This window comes from Trachypithecus francoisi, unplaced genomic scaffold (assembly GCF_009764315.1).
Source record: "Trachypithecus francoisi isolate TF-2019V2 unplaced genomic scaffold, Tfra_2.0 Lachesis_group11, whole genome shotgun sequence".
Lineage (NCBI taxonomy): Eukaryota > Metazoa > Chordata > Mammalia > Primates > Cercopithecidae > Trachypithecus > Trachypithecus francoisi.
The window spans coordinates 30,590,028-30,608,069 of NW_022681456.1; the positions used below are offsets into that span (position 1 = coordinate 30,590,028).

General features: G+C 41.1%; 1 long non-coding RNA gene across 1 annotated transcript in view; it reads right to left on the reverse strand.

Annotated features, from left to right (window-relative positions):
- LOC117089530 overlaps window positions 1–18,042 on the reverse strand; it is a 231,079-nt gene that overhangs the window by 44,121 nt on the left and 168,916 nt on the right. The window lies entirely within an intron of this gene.

The following is an 18,042-nucleotide window of genomic DNA, read 5'->3' on the forward strand; positions in this document are numbered from 1 at the left end:
TGCAAACTGATTCAGAGCACACATAACCATCTAGAAAACTTGCCCTGGCCCTGCAAAATACTGCCACCTAACTGGCACTGTAACTGAGTCTTCAAAAGGTCACTATATCATTCTAACAAGATGACTGCTTCAGAATCGTGGGGAACATGGCAAGATCAGGGAATTCCATGCATATGTGTTTAATGCCACACATTTTTTTGTTTAATTTGTTTTTGCCATGAATTGAGTTCCTCAATCAGAAGCAGAAGCAATGCTGTGTGAAATACCGTAACTGTGGATAAGGCACTCTGTAATTCCACAGATGGTAGTATTGGCAGAGGCATCACATGTAGGGAAGGCAAAAATATGTATCCAAAATAAGTGTCTATTCCAGTATGAACAATACTCTGCCCCCTTCATGATGAGAGTGGTCCAAAGTAATCAACTTGCCAACAGATAGCTGGCCGATCACCCCTTAGAATGGTACCATATTGAAGACTTACCGATGGTCTCTGTGCTGGCCGACTCATATGGTTTAGCTGTGCCCCCACCCAAATTGCATCTTAAATTCCCATGTGTTGTGGGACAGACCCAGTGGGAGGTAATTGAATCCTAGGGGCAGGTCTGTCCCATGCTGTTTTCATGATAGTGAATAAGTTTCACAAGATCTGATGGTTTTAAAAAGGGGAGTTTCCCTGCACAAGCTCTCTTCTCTTTTCTGTCACCATGTGAGACGTGCCTCTCACCTTCCACCAGGATTATGAGGACTCTCCAGCCATGTGGAACTATAAGTCCAATAAACCTCTTTCTTTTGTAAATTTCCCAGTCTTGGGTATGTCTTTATCAGCAGTGTGAAAATGGACTAATACAGTAAATTGGTACCAGTAGAGTGGGACACTGCTGAAAAGATACCCAAAAATGTGGAAGCAACTTTGGAACTGGGTAACAGGCAGAGGTTGGAACACTTTGGAGGGCTCAGAAGAAGACAGGAAAATGTGGGAAAGTTCGGAACTTCCTAGAGACTTGTTGAATGGCTTTGACAAAAATGCTGATAGTGGTATAAACAATATGATCCAGGCTGAGGTGGTCTCAGATGGAGATGAGGAACTTGTTGGGGACTGGAGCAAAGGTGACTCTTGTTGTGTTTTAGCAAAGAGACTGGCAACATTTTACCCCTGTCCTAGAGAGTTGTAGAACTTTGAACTTGAGAGACATAATTTAGAGTATCTGGTGGAAGAAATTTCTAAGTAGAAAATCATTAAAGAGGTGACTTAGATGCTGTTAAAGGCATTCAGTTACATAAGGGAGGCAGAGCATAAAAGTTTGGAAAATTTGCAGCCTGACAATGTGATAGAAAAGAAAAACCCATTTTCTGAGGGGAATTTCAAGCTAGCTGCATAAGTAACAAGGGGCCTAATGTTAATCACCAAGACAATGGGGAAAATGTCTCAAAGGCATGTCAGAGGTCTTCATGGCAGTCCATCTCATCACAGGCCTGGGGGCCTAGGAGAAAATGGTTTTGTGGGCCAGGACCAGAGTCCTCATGCTGTGTACAGCCTAGGGACTTGCTGCCCTGTGTACCAAAGGTTCCAGTGGTGGCTGAAAGGGCCCAGCATAGAGCTTGGGTCATGGCTTCAGAGGGTGAAAGACCCAAGCCTTTGCAATTTCCATGTGGTGTTGAGCCTGAGGGTGCACAGAAGTCAAGAATTGAGGTTTGGGAGCCTCCACCTAGATTTCAGAGGATGTATGGAAATGCCTGAATGTCTAGGCAGAAGTGTGCTTCAGGGGTGGGGCCCTCATGGAGAACCTCTGCTAGGGCAATTCAGAAGGGAAATGTGGGGTTGGAGCCCACACACAGAGTCCCTCCTGGGATACCAACTAGGGGAGCTGTGAGAAGAGGACCACCATCCTCCAGACCCCAGAATGGTAGATCCACCAACAGCTTGTACCATGTACATGGAAAAGCCACACTCATCACCAGCCCATGAAAGCAGCCAAGAGGGAGCCTGTACCCTGCAAAGTCACAGGGGCAGTGCTGCCCAAGACCATGGGAACCCACCTCTTGCATCAGTCTGTCCTGGATGTGAGACATGGAGTCAAAGGAGATCATTTTAGAACTTTGAGATTTGACTACCTGGCTGGATTTCAGACTTGCATGGGGCCTATAGCCCCTTTACTTTGGCCAATTTCTCCTATTTAGAACAACTGTATTTACCCAATGCCTGTACCCCCATTGCACACCCAATTTTATGGCTTGGTGGGTCAGATAACACCCAGTTCATGAAGGGTAGCTCAGGTTGCCTGGTACTTGGTGATCCATGGTTAAGCATTCAGCCTCTCCTAGAGTGCAGTAGGAGGCCAAGAGCTGTTTCTCAAAAAGAGAGTAGTTATCTGCAGAGGATGGAGAGGTTTTGTTCCAAAGTCTTAAGGAACTATGCTGAAATTCACTTATAGGGGCTTGGCAGAGGCTCCAAATAGCATCACTATCCGCCACAGACACTTCAAGGACCATTGGATCTGCTAGGTCATATGGTCTGAGTGGCAGAGTAGCTCACACAGCAGCCTTGACCTGTTGCAGAACCTTCTTCTCTTCAGTGTCCCACTCAAGACTAGCATATTTTTGGGTCACTTGGTAAATGGACTTGTATTAGTCAATTCTCATGCTGCTATAAAGAACTGCCTGAGACTGGGAAATTTTAAAAGGAAAGAGGTTTAATTGACTCACAGTTCTCCATTGCTGGGGAGACCTCAGGAAACTTACAATAATGGCAGAAGGCACCTCTTCACAGGACAGCAAGAGAGAGAGAGAATGAGTGCCGAGCAAAGGGGGAAGCCCCTTATAAAGCCATCATATCTTGTGAGAACTCACTCACTATCATGAGAACAGCATGGGGGAAACCACCTCCATGATTCAGTTATCTCCACTTGATCTGATGTTTGACATGTGGGGATTTTTACAATTCAAGATGAGATTTGGGTGAGGACACAGAGTCAAACCATATCAGGTTGAAGTAACTCACTCAAATGAGGATTATTTGCCTCTAAACTTCAAAGATGCTCCATAGGCATTGTGCCTCTTTTTTGGTTGTAGGAGAAGCCAGATATAACAACTTACCATTTACATTACAAGGGATATCTCATCATGCCCCCACACCACTGGACCCTTAGAAATTTCACTGAGGTAGAAGACCCCTAAATTTTCATCTGATTTATTTTCCATCATCTGACATGCAAATGTATTAATAATATGTCTAGAGTAGTTGCTAGTTCTTGTTCACTAGGTATAATCAGCATGTCATTGACCAGTGTAATGTCTTGTGGAAGGTCCGGCATGTAATGGCCCAAAGAATGGCAAGGTGATCAATATCCCTGTGAACTAAATTATGATATAAGCCAGAGAGTTGATATTTGTATAATATATAATAACAACATACTAAGTTGTTATTATGATATAAGCGGGGAGAGATACCCCTGAGATAGGACAATGAAGGTATATCACTGGCCTTGCCAGCTAAAGGCAAACTGCTTCTTGTGGTCCTTAATTGACATATATGGAGAAAAAAGCATTTGCCAGATCAATATTTGCATACCAGGTACCAGGGTATGTATTAATTTGATAAAGCAATAAAACCACATCTGGTATAACAGCTGCAATCAGAGTTACCACCTGGTTAGACATATTTGTCACTCTCCCAAGATTCATCTGCCTGCACAGGCCAAATAAGTGAGTTAAATGGGGATATATTGGGAATCACGATTCCTGCATCTTTCAAGTTCTTTTATGGTGGCACTAATCTCTGCAATCTCCCCAGCAATGTGGTGTTACCTGTGATTTACAATTTTCCTAGGTAAAGCCAGTTTCAATGCCTTCCACTTGGTGTTTCCTATCATAATATTCCTCACTCCACAGGTCAGGGAACCAATGTACAGATTCTGCCAACTGCTTAGTATGTCTATTCCAATTATGCATTTCAGAACTGGGGATATAACTACAGGATTGTTTCAGATCCATTGGGCCCATTGTGAGACAGACCTAAGCTAAAACTCCATGCAAGCACCTGATCTGTAAACCCCTACTCAACTGGGGACCAGAGTGACCTTTTTGGTCTTCTGGAATTCACGTCAGTTCAGAGCCAGTGTCTCGAAATTCCTGAAAGATCTGATTGTTTTCTTTTCCCCAGTGCAGTTACCCTTGTAAAAAGCTATAGGTACCTTTGGAGAAGAGTGGAAGAACATATTAATATTATAAACTTAGCAGTGTACCAAGGTTCTTCCTCAAGAAACCTGGCTTCCCCTGTACTGTAGTGATACTGGGTCTGCAAACTGGATCAAAGTATCAAATTGGTTGTGGGGTTGTGATTCTTTGTTTTTATTATTCAGGTTAGACATTGATTCACTTGACCTAGAATGTTTTTGATCCTTATCAAATCAAGTGAAAACTTAGTAAGTTTTTATCCATTTCACTCCCAAGGACACCATGATCAACCAGCCATTGCCACAGGACTGCATGAGTCAGACTATTCTGATTGCTGCTTTCACTCATCTGTCCATTACAGTAACCACGTCCACCTTGCCTTTGGTGCTTGAGTGCTGCCACTTGGTCCCTGCCACTCCAGGATCCAATTACTCTCCTTGCATTTAGGTTTACCAATTCAGGGATTGCCACTCCCACTGTAAGGTCTCTGTGATTGCAGAAAAGGGCAATCACACAGCTCTTGGATGTGGGACTCCTCTGACAAATTTATTTCTTAGACATGATAAAAGGTGTGTTCTCTGGACCCTTTCAGGGTGGGTGAGTAAGTCTCCCAATCTCCCTTAGCTCCTGAATCCCTTCCTCTACATTAAGCCAAAGCAAGCCTGGCATTTCTAACTTGCTCAACATGGGTCACCTTTTGGTCTATGTCTGAGATTACCCATCAAACTGTTAGAGCTCTTTCTAACTCCCTGAGTTGCAACAGTAAATGCTAAATTTCTGCTTAGTAGCCCACATCAATCAGTCTGATTCAACTTAATTTTTCCACCACCACTATCCCACACTTTTAATATCTATAACCCTACATATTCTCAGATATTTGTTTGTATTAATTTTAAAAAGTCAAATTGTTATTTTGGAATGTGTTACACCTCTTCATGTGTCATGCTCTATACCTTACCTTTAGGGGCCTGCTGGAAATTGAGTCTAGTTATTTGTCTAAAAGCAATGAGGTATTGTGGGAGTGGGTTCCGAGGAGAATAATCATTGTCTTGCAAGGTAATTATCTCAGGGTAGGACATTCAGTTTCCTCAAGCAATAAAGGGTTAATTCCCTAAGACAGGGGAGGGGAGGGTAGACCACTTCCACTAGGGGGTGGAGAGACCAAGAAGGCTTAGGATTTAAGACTTTAATGTCCCCAGTTTCATCAACGTCATCCCATACATTCCAACTTTCAGGACCCTATTTCTTTTCAACCAATGACCTCACTTTAACAGTAGCCATCCTTTGATGTCAGGAGTTCAACTTGCATTGTAATCCAGCCACTTGCAGGATGAGACTCTGGATTTATTTTATAACTCAGCAAACCTGGCTCTGCAGTTGCAGGAGATGAAGGTTTCCTTCAAGGAAGACAGAAACTTTCAGGTCATTTATGCAGCCTTTTGGCTGGGAATTTGAATCCTGAGCTCATCCTTTTCTCTCCCCACTTTGTCCAGCAACATTAGCAGCAACCAGTTCATTTCATTTTATTCATTCGTTTGACTAAAATGCTCAAAAGTATTGTGTACATAATTACTCAAATCCCTGCTTCTCAAAAGTGGTTGATTAGGAGTATCCAGTGGTCATATTTTCTGTATATCTATTGCCAGAGCACACCATGATTATCAGTATTCTCTTTACTACAGGAAATAAAGTCATCAACATTTTAAATCTAATCAGATTGGAGAGCCAATTACAGCAGCTATAAACCCAATTCAGAAAAACCCATTCTTAAAATTCTGTTCCTCTAAAACCACTCTCAGTTCCAAAATCTATATCAGTCAGGGCTCTCCAGTCAAATGGAACCAATAGAATGTATATACATAGAGAGAAAGAGATTTATTATAATTGGCTCATGCGATTGTGGAGGCAAGCAAGTCCCCAGATCTGCGGGGTCAGCCAAGAAGCTGGAGACCTGCAAGAGCTGATGATTTAGTTTTAGTCAGAGTCCAAAGGCCAGAGAACCAAAAATGCCTATTGTGTAGTCCTTGTCTGAAGGCTGGCAGCCTCCAGATCCAGGAAGAGCCAAAGTTTCAGTTTGAATATAAAAGCAAGAAAAAAATCCAATGTCCCAGTTCAAAGGCATTCAGCCAGGAATAATTCTCTCACTTAAGAGACAGGCAGACTTTCTGTTGTATTGGGCTTTCAACTGATTGGGTGAGGGCCACCCATGCTAGTGAGGGCAATCTGCTTTACTTAATCTACCAGTTTGAATGTTAATCTCATCTAAATACAGCATCACAAAAATCCAGTGAATAATGTTTGGCTAAATATCTGGGTACCCTGTGGCCCAGTCAAGATGGTACAAAATTAAACATCATACACATCAAAATAACCCACCCTATATTAAGTTATTATATACTGAGTAATATATGGGAAATGAGAAGCTGTGGCTTATAATAAGCATTTTTCACTCAAGAAACCAAGAACCACCTCAATATATGCCACGATTAGGGAAACAAGTTCTACTATCAGATGTGCATGAGTTTCAGTGCTAGTTCTGCCACATAGTAAGTCTCAGTTTTGTTTTCTGTAAAACTGGGCTAATGAATTGGTGTTAGCATTAGACAAGAAAATCAATGAATGTGAAAAATCTTACCTTACTACCAGCACAAAGTAAGCTCATCTATCTTAAAGATCAGACATACCAAGAAGTAAGCCATGAATGAAACTGATAACACACCTTCTCCCATGGAACTGTCAGGACCAAATCTACTGTGACTCACATTTCTGTTTACCTCAGACACCATCGGCAGTCCCAAGTCCAAGACTCATCAGCTGGAATTTTGTTCTGACATGGCTAAATAAAGCCCTGAATCTAATCCAATCTTCCACCTCTTCTCAACTTGAAAAACTCATGGACTATAACTGACTAAATCTAAATCCTCAGTTCCTTCGTAGAACCTTTTCTTTCCTTCTCGTTTTAGCTCAAAAGTAACTTTCTCCTGAAGACACAGCTTTCTCACCAGATTTTTTTTTCTTTCTACATCCTTTATGCCTCAGATTCTCCTGAAATGTGGATATCTTTACGTTTTCAACATCCCTTCCTTGTTTGAAAAGAAATTCCCCTAAGTGTCTGTCATACAATTGCATCCCTCACTGCCTCTTCTTTTTGCAACTACTCCACAACTTCTGTGAATATTTTAGTGTCTAGCTCACAGTCTTTCTCTGTGTCATTACACTTGTCATCATTTTTGATGCCTTCAAAATCACTGGAGACAGTCATTCACTTTTTCTTATTTCTTCAACTCAAGCAATTTTTTTTCTCTAACACTGTTTTGTGTCATCTTTTTCACCAGACAATTCAGGTCTCATAGTCCATGATTACAATCTCCCAAACTTCCTTGCATATATTCTCAATCACCTCACCCTTATTTTCTGCCATTTTACCTACCTGGGAAAAGCTCAAACTGAATTAAAACCGATTCTCTCCCTAACCTAGACCTGTACCCGAGCAGCCAAAACTGGAAGGAGAAAAACACAAAACTCTGCTTACTGGTTTTCCCTCAAATTCATGGCCACCAAGTTCACATCGGTCTTCAGTGTTGCCTGGTGATACTCCTACATTTCCCCAGTCAATTCACTCTCTCCTTCTCAAGACAGTTATTTCACACCATGTCTTCTCCACCCTTCTTTATCTCCAGCACTCTCCCTATTCCCTACTCCTGGCTAATGGCGTTGGTTTCTGTTGCATGGAGAAAATTGACGCAATCAGAAGAGGATACCAGATTTTCCCATTGTCAAATATATATGTGCCCTACATCTGCAATCATTTTCACTGCAGAGTGTGGTAGTTAAGAGCATGTGCTTTGGAGCCAGACTGCCTAGGTTCAGATGCTGCCTCTGCCCCTTCTCAGATCTTAGAGAAGTGCCTGAAAGGTTATACACTCAGCTGTAAAATGGAGAAAATACTTATATCTATCTCAACAGCTTGGAGTGAAGATTATATGAGTTGATTCATGTGGAGAAAGCAGGTGTTCAATAATCTTCACTTCTTTCCTTCCAGTAAATGGACCGTCCTCTCCAAGGCAACTTCTTGTATCACCCTCTTGGTCTGTACCCCTCTCACCTCTCAGGGTGCTGCTCTACATCATCTCTCCCCAGAATCCAGCATTTATCCTCCTGGTGGCTAAGTCACAACTAACATAAAACATGCTGTATTATCTCCTGACATTTAAAAATATAGAAAAAACACAAACAAAATCCCTCCATTTCATCCTTTCTAGTTAAACTCTGTAAAAGAGATATCCATATTTATCATTCCCACCTCTTTACCTTTCACCAGGTTTTTATTTCTGCCACTGGACCAAAAAGTTTATTTTCAAGGTCACTGGTATTTTCCATTTGCCAGCTCTGTAGACAATTCTGTCTTCATCCTGACTGACGTTGGAAGCAGCACTTCATGCAGGTAATCCCACCTTCCTTTAGAAAACTCATTTCCTTTACTTGGTTTCTGGCAGCCACACACTTCTGGTTTGTCTCCTGCCTCACTGGTTGCTCGTCTTCAGTCTCCCTTACAAGTTTCTTTTTTCTTTCTGCTAAGAGCATCTCAGGGTTTTGTCCTCAGGCCTTTTTTCCCTGGGCTCTAAATATCACCCACACTCCGAAGGGTGCCAAGTTGAATCCTTAGCACTGGCCTCTCTCTTGAACTCCAGACATGGGTACTTGCCTACCTGACATCTATGTGGATATCCAACAGGAATCTCACACTTAACATATCTTGTTGTTTCCACACCATCTGCCCACTCCAGTCCAAATTCCTACTATTCTTGTCATCTCTACCTCTCCACCTCATTTTGGTAAATAACATCATCATCTAGTCTAGCAAAAATCCTGGAAATCATTTATGATTCCTCCTTTTGTGTCATACCTCACATTAAATCCATCATGTGCGTCCTGCATCCAACATTTATCTGCACACTTTTCACTCCTTTCACCCTTTACGTAGTTCAAGCCACTATCTTCTCTCTCCTGGACTACTGTCATATCTCCTCAGCGGTCTCCTGGCTTCCACTCTTGAACCTCTAAATTCCATTCTCTCTGCAGCACCAAGAGTGATCCTGGTAAATACAAAGCAGGCATGTCAAGACTTTGCTTAAAACCCTTAAGCATCTTCCTGCCATAAATAATGTCTAAGGTTCTTCCACCGACCTATGAGCTCTGTGTGATCAGGCCTGGTCATCACTGTAACCTCACTTCCTCCATATTCCTCTATGCCCATGTTGGTCTGCTTGATGTATCTCCAATATACCACATTCTTTTCTGTTTTTAGACCAGAATCACCTTTCTCTCAGACATTTTCACACCTTATTTGTTAATTTCATTTGGCACCTTATCTAAAATAGAGTCCCTTAGAGGCAGTGACAATGCTATGTAAAAGTAAGCTCTCCCTTGCAACACTCTCTATTCCTTTACCCTGATTTGGCACTCTCAGTAGTTATATTTCTTTTTTTTTTTTGTATTTTTTTTTTTTTTTTTAGTAGAGACGGGGTTTCACTGTGTTAGCCAGGATGGTCTCGATCTCCTGACCTCGTGATCCACCTGTCTCGGCCTCCCAAAGTGCTGGGACTAGAGGCTTGAGCCACCGCGCCCGGCCAGTAGTTATATTTCTTTGATTTTTTTTTTTTTTTTTTTTTTGAGACAGGGTTTTTGCTCTTGTTGCCCAGGCTGGAGTGCAATGGCATGATCTCGGCTCACTGCAACCTCTGTTTCCCGGGTTCAAGGAATTCTCTTACCTCAGCCTCCTGAGTAGCTGGGATTACAGGTGTGCGCCACTACACCCGGCTAATTTTTTGTACTTTTAGTGGAAACGGGGCTTCACCATGTTAGCCAGGCTGGTCTCGAACTCCTGACCTCAGGTGATCGGTCTGCCTCAGCCTCCCAAAGTGCTGGGGTTACAGGTGTGAGCCACCTCACCCAGCCTATTTTTTAAATTTATTCACAGGAACATTTACTGGTGGCTCTTATTTTTATTTGTCTTCTGTTTATGTCTGCAAGTCTTAATGGGTGTGGGTGTGTTCATTTATTTATTTGTCAATTATTTATTGAGCATCTACTGTTTGTCATACACTATATTATGTCTTGGGCATACACTTATTACATACACAAATTACATACCATCCTCATTCTCATATTTCTTAAAGAAACTGAGGAAGAAACAAACTTTCATGAAATAATTACAAAAGAAAATATATAATCAAAAACAGTGATGAATGCTATGGCAGAAAAGCATAGGGGGAATAAGAAAATACTTAACAGAAATGTGACTTATGTGAGGTGTTGAAAAATGTTTTCCAAGTAAATAATGTCTACCAATTTCAATTTCCAATCTATATTTTTCCATCACCATCTTCAATTTTGATCGTATAACCACTTGGTCAAAGTGTAGTCACACAGAAGCTTCCTGACCTTTTTTCCTCCAATTCCTGGAAGATTTTGTCATCTGCTTGCCACATAGTGTATGGAAAGAACTACAGATTCTAGGAATCCCAGTTCTTCCACTTGCAGTCCTAGGAATCTCAGTTCTGCCACTTGCAGCGCTGCATATATAAACTGTGAGTAAATAATATAAACTCTCAGAGCTTTAATTTCCTTAATTATAAACTGACAAATTAAATATCCATATTCATAAATTTATAAATGTGATTTCTGTTTGAAGTGCTTACACACCTCATTTGTGAGCCTTACATGAGTTAAACGTTTGTTCATTCACTACTCAGATATGACTGAATATATCTTTCCTTCTCTCTTTTTATTTTTGAGTTCTCACATTGATATGGCTTGGATTTATGTCCCCACTCAAATCTCATGTAGAATTGTAATTCCTAGTGTTGGAGGTGGGGCCTGGTGAGAGGTGATTGAATCATGGGGGTGGTTTCTAATGGTTTAGTGCCATTCCCTTGTGCTGTCTCATGATAGAGTCCTCACAAGATCTAGTTGTTTGAAAGTATGTAGCACCTCCCACTTTCCCTCTCTCTCTCTCTCTCTCTCTCTGTGTCTCTTTCTTGCGGGCCATATGAAGAGGTGCCTGCTTCCCCTTCACCTTCTGCCATGATTGTAAGTTTCCTGAGGCATCCCTAGATGCAGAAGCCCATATGGCCCACAGTACTGTAAGCCTCTATGTTTTTAACAAATTACCCAGACTAGGCCGGGCGTGGTGGCTCATGCCTGTAATCCCAGCACTTTGGGAGGCTGAGGCGGGAGGATCACCAGGTCAGGAGATCGAGACCATCCTGGCTAACATGGTGAAACCCTGTCTCCACGAAAAAATACAAAAAAATTATACGGGTGTTGTGGCGTGTGCCTGTAGTCCCAGCTACTCCGGAGGCTGAAGTAGGAGAATGGCGTGAACCCGCGAGGCAGAGCTTGCAGTGAGCCGAGATCGCACCACTGCACTCCAGCCTTGGCGACGGAGCAAGACTCTGTCTGAAAAATAAAATAAAATAAATAAATTACCCAGACTCAGGTGTCTTTTTAGCAGTGTGAGAACTAATACACACATCCCAAACTATACATTATATTACAGATGTGAATACACCCATTTTGTACAAGGGAAACACAAAGTTTTCCCAGGAGTTTCTATATTCACTCCTGATAACATCTAGAATTCTCTTAGTGTTGGGGGTTATAGCAACACAACGGGATAATATCTTCAAGCAATTCAGAGTGACTTTTGTGTTCCAGATTTTATTCCATAAATACAAGTTGTAGTATTGATTGAAAGTTTACCTTTTGGTTTATAATCTATAAGACATTTTTTTCTTGAAAATATAAATGGGTTATATTGTATACCGTTGCCTTATTCTTGTAAAACTGAGAAGTTTCCTGTCTACATTATAAATCTTGCTATCTTTCTCCCTTTGAGTTGTGTTTGTTTTCATGTCTGATGATCCTACTGTCTTTCCTGGTATCATAGGAGCTAGCGTTTATTCTGTGCCTATTAGGTACAGGTACTGTTCTGAGTGTTTTACCTATATATTATGTAATCTCCACCCAACTCTATATAGGATGTAGTGTTAACACAACCATTTTACAGATGAAGCAATCTGCATCTAGATGTAAATGAAGTTACCTGAGTTTACACGGGCAGTAATAAGTAGAATAGCTGTCATGTAAATTCAAAGAGTCTGGTTCCAAAGGCTGTGCTTTCACTCATCCTTTCCAGGCTGAGTAAAAAAGATGACAATGAGACACCTAGGAGTCTGTAGTCCCTAGGGTCCTTTCTCTTTTTTTCTGGATAGTGTCTGAAAGACCATCTACTGTAAGGCCAGTTGGCTGTTTTAAATTCTAGTTAGGTTGCTTATCTGTGTCAGGTTCTATCATTACCTCATGTACAAAGAAGAAACGTCTCTCCTTCTATCCACAACTGTTCGCTCTCTCTCTTTAAACCCATCACTTAGTTCCATCAAAAGAAACCCCTCTTGCCTGTATCGTCATTTTCTGTGTCTCCTAATTATTTTCCCATCCTCCATAAATATGCTCAGATCTGTTCTATCTTTAACAACAAAACAGAAAACATAACAACAAAAAGCAAATAAAAACCTTCTTAAAGCCTATCTATTGCTCTTAGTTCCATTCGACTTTTGGCTTTGCCCTTGGCTAACTGAGTATCTAGAAATAAGTATCTACACTTGCTGTCTTCACTTTTTAACCTCTTACTTCCTCTGTAACCCACTGGAACCTATCCTGTGCCCCCACTTTACCACCAAAATAGTTCTTTTCATGTTCTCCACAGTTTCTTAGTTCCTAATCCAGTGGTCTTTATCTTCACTTGGCATTGTTGAGGGCCTCCTTATTCTTGAACCTGTCTTCTCTCTTGGTCTAGGCCCTTTTCTTTCTTGTTTTTCTTTTCTCTTTCTGTTTGGCCCTTAAATCTTGGTGTTCCCCAGGGTTCTGTTTATAGAACTGCTGATCACTCCCCAGTCAACACTTCCATTCCAGAGCTCACTCCTCAACTCCAACTTGGGTATCCAACTGCTTCTCAAATATCTCCTTTCAGATGTTCCACAGACACCTAAAATTAACTTCCTCATTTTCTTACCAGAAAACCACTTTCTTCCCATTGATCCAGGTGCTAAAATCAGTACCCAAATCTCAACACTTCCTTCTCCATTGCACCCAAGTTATATAAATTTTACCACTTAAGACTATTTCAAGACCACCCCTTCACCATTCCACTGCACTTCTCTGCCTTAGGTACCCCTCCTCTCTCATTCACTAAGCCACTACAATGTCCTCCTATGTCTCCTGGCCTCAGTCTTTTTTTTTTTTTTTTTTTTTTCCTTTGGGACAAAAGTCTTGCTCAGTCGTCAGGCTGGAATGCACTGGCGTGATCTCGGCTCATTGCAACCTCTGCCTCCTGGCTTCAAGTGATTCTGCCTGTCTTACCCTCTTGAATGTCTCCTCCAGAGTGGTCTCTCTAAAATACATTTTGTCACTTTTCTGGTTACAACTCTTTGATGGCTCACCTATTGTCTGCAGGGTAAAGCCCATGCTCTTTATCAAATCACAGTAAGTAATTTACGATCTCTTTTCTGTCAATTTACCCCATCATTCCCTACCCAAAACAGCCATCCCAAACTTTTTGTAAATCCTATAACATACCATGCTACCTTATTTCTTTGTCACCCTTGTACACACTAGTTTCTCTCTGTGGAATTTTATCATTTGTCCACTTGAAGACTCTTGAGCATCCTTCAAGTCTCAGCTCAAATGCACCTCTTTAATGAAGTCTTCATGACTCCTCCATGCTAGATAAAGTCTTCATGACTCCCCCATGCCTTCTTTCTTCCTTGCTTCTATTTCTTTCATACTTATTTGTACATCTAGACCTGGCTTTACAAGGCTCTCATTTATTGATTCAACAAAAATTTCTTGAGCCAGAGAGCAATAAGCCAACCATATTAACCCTGTCCTCAGGATGCTTACATTGCAGCAGGCCAGGTGGATTGACATTGTAATAACTATTTGCTAAATGACTGAACTTACAGATCCATTCTCAAACATGTCCATGATTTCACATTTGAAGCCTTCTCTCAGGAGAGGCTGTTGGATCCCAGCAATTTATCTAAGCACTTCAGTCTCCCTCAATCATAAGAAAAAAACCCACAGAATCCTCAAGAACATCTTCAACTTGGAAGTCTACTGAATCAGTCAGGGGCTGAGATACTTATGTCACTGTGTGTGATAGGGGATGATGACTCTAGTGAAGGGAAACACCAAATACAGATGTTTCTTGACTTACAGTGGGGTTATGTCCCAGTAAACCCATTGTAAATTGAACATATCCTAAGTAAAAAATGCATTTAACACACCTAACCTACCAAACATCATAGCTTAGCCTAGTCTACTTAAGCACTTACATTAGCCTACAGCTGAGCAAAATCATCAAACACAAAGCCTGTTTTATAAAAAGTGTTGAATATCTCATATAATTTATTGAATACAATACACTGTAAGTACAGTATGGGTTGTTTACCCTCATGATCGCATGGCTGACTGTGGTTGTGCTTGCCACTGCTGCCCAGCATCAGGAGAGCATATTGTACCACATAACATTATCCTGGAAAAAAGATCAAACTTCAAAATTCAAAGTACAGTTTCTACCAATTGAGTATTACTTTTGCACCATCATACAGTGGAAAAATCATCAAGTTGAACCATCATAAGTCAGGGACCATCTGTAGTTGTGAAGGTAGTAATTGGCACTCAAAGCTACTCTGCCCAAAGGAGACCTGCATCTTCAGAATTTCTCCACAAAAGGTGAGGTGAGGGTAGGAGAGAGGAAGGATGCCCTAAGGTGATAAAATTAATTGGAGCAAAAAAAATTAGTAGATAATTAGTGTGGTATACAAGTATAAGAGACACAAGGAGGGACTTTGTGCTACAAGATTCATATCCTGGCCCAAGGCCCAAATGAACATGATAAATCCAATAGCCAAAGGAAGACTGAAAAATAATCTTTATCAAGGAGACGTTGTGTGCCTACTGTGAGGTGGCCCCATTATAAGTCAGATGCTCTGAGGAGAAGGAAGGCACAATCCTGCATTGTGCCTGCCCAACAGGAGCATGTGGGCCTCAATTAGCAAAATGAAGACATCCCATCACAAAGAAATTGCAAGTCTATACTCTCCCTTCTCATTTGGAATATGAGGTAGGTATTACTGAATTTACTTTACACACAAGGAACAGAAGCTTACAGAGATCAAATGTCTATTTCAGAGTCACACATCTAGCAGAGCTTGGATTTAAACCCAAGCTGGCCTGACTCCTAACACAATCCGATTGCTGAGTCATTGGCACAGTCTAGATAACTTGAAAGGTTGGCATTTCTAGACTTGAGTGCACAGAGGTCTGTCTTCTCTGATCAGGTATTTAAACCTTTGTTCTCAAAAGGGAACTGATTAGGTGACTGTGAATTTCTGGAGATTAATCTGTGACCAGAGACCCTTGTTTATTTAACTCACCTAACGTGTATTCAATTGTGTTATAAAGAATTAGAACATGCAAATCTTTTTGAAAACAATAACAACAAGAAAAAGTTCTCCAGCCCACACTTAAACTCAGCAGCCTCAGCCCTTGCCTGAGGCAAGATGTGAGAAAAAAATATAATTATCATCCACTCAGCCATAGACTCGGGCCACAGTTTTTTACCCTGGTATTAATCAATGCACATCTCGCCCTAGCCAATGTACACAACACCAGGGTTCACAGCTTCTCCCTCTTCTCCATGCCGCCCACTGGCTCAGACAACAGTGGAGCTCAAAAGAGCTTTCAGGTAGAGTCCTGGTCCTATTAGCTCACTCTGTGGCAAAAGCAGGGGAAAGTGTTTGGAATGGCAGGTTTTCCAAACGTTGGGGAATTCAAGTCCAGACAGACACCCAGAAAGCGGCCAAGCATTCTTTGGTGGGGAGGGTTCCAGCAGGCAGCTTCTAAGCTTAGTAATTGCTCATGCACCATGCAGAACTCCTCTGGCTGAGCTGGGGCTCCCTAACTACAGCTGTACGTACCATGATCTCCTTCGGTCTAGACAAACTGAGTGTGGTGTCTCCCTGGGTGTGCTCCAGGAAAACCAGGACCCACAGACAGAGCCCAGGCACAAGCAGAGGTCCTGTTTGTACCCTTTGGCCATCTGATGAAGCCTAACTCCCTTCTGAGAACAATGTGTTTACACGCTTAAAATAAAGTGCATAAGATTACAAAGAAAGTCCATTACGTTAAAGTAATTATCAGGTCTTTGAAAAATCAGATTTGTCATGGGCTTATATAATACTGAATTAAATAGCAAAATCTTCCTCCCCCTTTTTAATTTAAACTAGGTGTTTCAAGATTATACAAAATAATCTCAATATGCATAATTACACCCAGCATTTTTTCTTTGTGGTGAAATTCTAATCATTTCACTTTCCTAACGATACATAGTTTTGTTCTTCCACACTCATTCATTCATTCCACTCAGTAACATATACTGAGCAAGACATCATGATCATTTCTTTTTTTAAATTATTATTATTATTTTATTATACTTTAAGTTCTAGGGTACATGTGCACAACATACAGATTTGTTACATATGTATACATGTGCCATGTTGGTGTGCTGCACCCATTAACTTGTCATTTACATTAGGTATATCTCCTAATGCTATGCCTCCCCCCTCCTCCCACCCCACAACAGGTCCCAGTGTGTGATGTTCCCCTTCCTATGTCCAAGTGTTCTCATTGTTCAATTCCCACCTATGAGTGAGAATGTGCAGTGTTTGGTTTTTTGTCCTTGTGATAGTTTGCTGAGAATGATGGTTTCCAGCTTCATCCATGTCCCTACAAAGGACATGAACTCATCCTTTTTTATGGCTGCATAGTATTCCATGGTGTATCTGTGCCACATTTTCTTAATCCAGTCTATCATTGATGGACATTTGGGTTGGTTCCAAGTCTCTGCTATTGTGAATAGTGCTGCAATAAGCATACGTGTGCATGTGTCTTTATAGCAGCAGACATCATGATCATTTCTAACCTGGGGTCAAAAAATGATGCCAACTACCTAATGCTATCTACACTCATTCACCTACATATGGTCTGTGACTGCTTTCACATTCCATCAACAGTGTTGAATAGTTGTATTTGAGACTACAGGCTGCCAAAGTAAAAGATATTTATTATGTAACCCTTTTTAGAAAAAGTTTGCCAACCTCTGGTCTAGGCATAGCTCCTACCCTCAAGGATTTTTCACAGTGTACAGGAAAAGAAAGATAAAAATAAATTTCAATGCAATATTATGTAAATTTACCAACAAAAATCTGTCTTCAGTATAGAAATTACTATAAGAGGAATGAATGGTAAGGATCATGGAAGGTTTCCTAGAAGAGGTAACATTTTGAGTCATTTTTTAATAGACAGAAGTTGGCCATAGGAACAGGTTTTCCGTGCAGTGGGTATTGCATGTTCTGCAGTCTGATAGCATGAATGGCATTGTGTTTGGGAGAATTTTAAGCATTTCACTATCACAGACATACAGAGCTCTAGAAGGGAATGGCAAGAGATAATGAAAGAACAAAGCAGGGATCAGACAATAATACATGTTATGTGCCATGTTAAGGAGCTCAAATATTCTTCCATAGATGTTGATAGCATTGCTCAAGAGAACATTCTGCACTGATAGGCATGTTCTAAAGCTGTGCTGCCCGTGTGATATCCACTTTCCATATGTGGCTACTGAGTACTTGAAATGTGGTTACTCTAACTGAGGCACTGAATTGTTTATTTCCTCTAATTTTAATCAATTTAAATTTATATACCCACATCTGGCTAGTGTCTTTCATCTAGGAGCTAGAAAT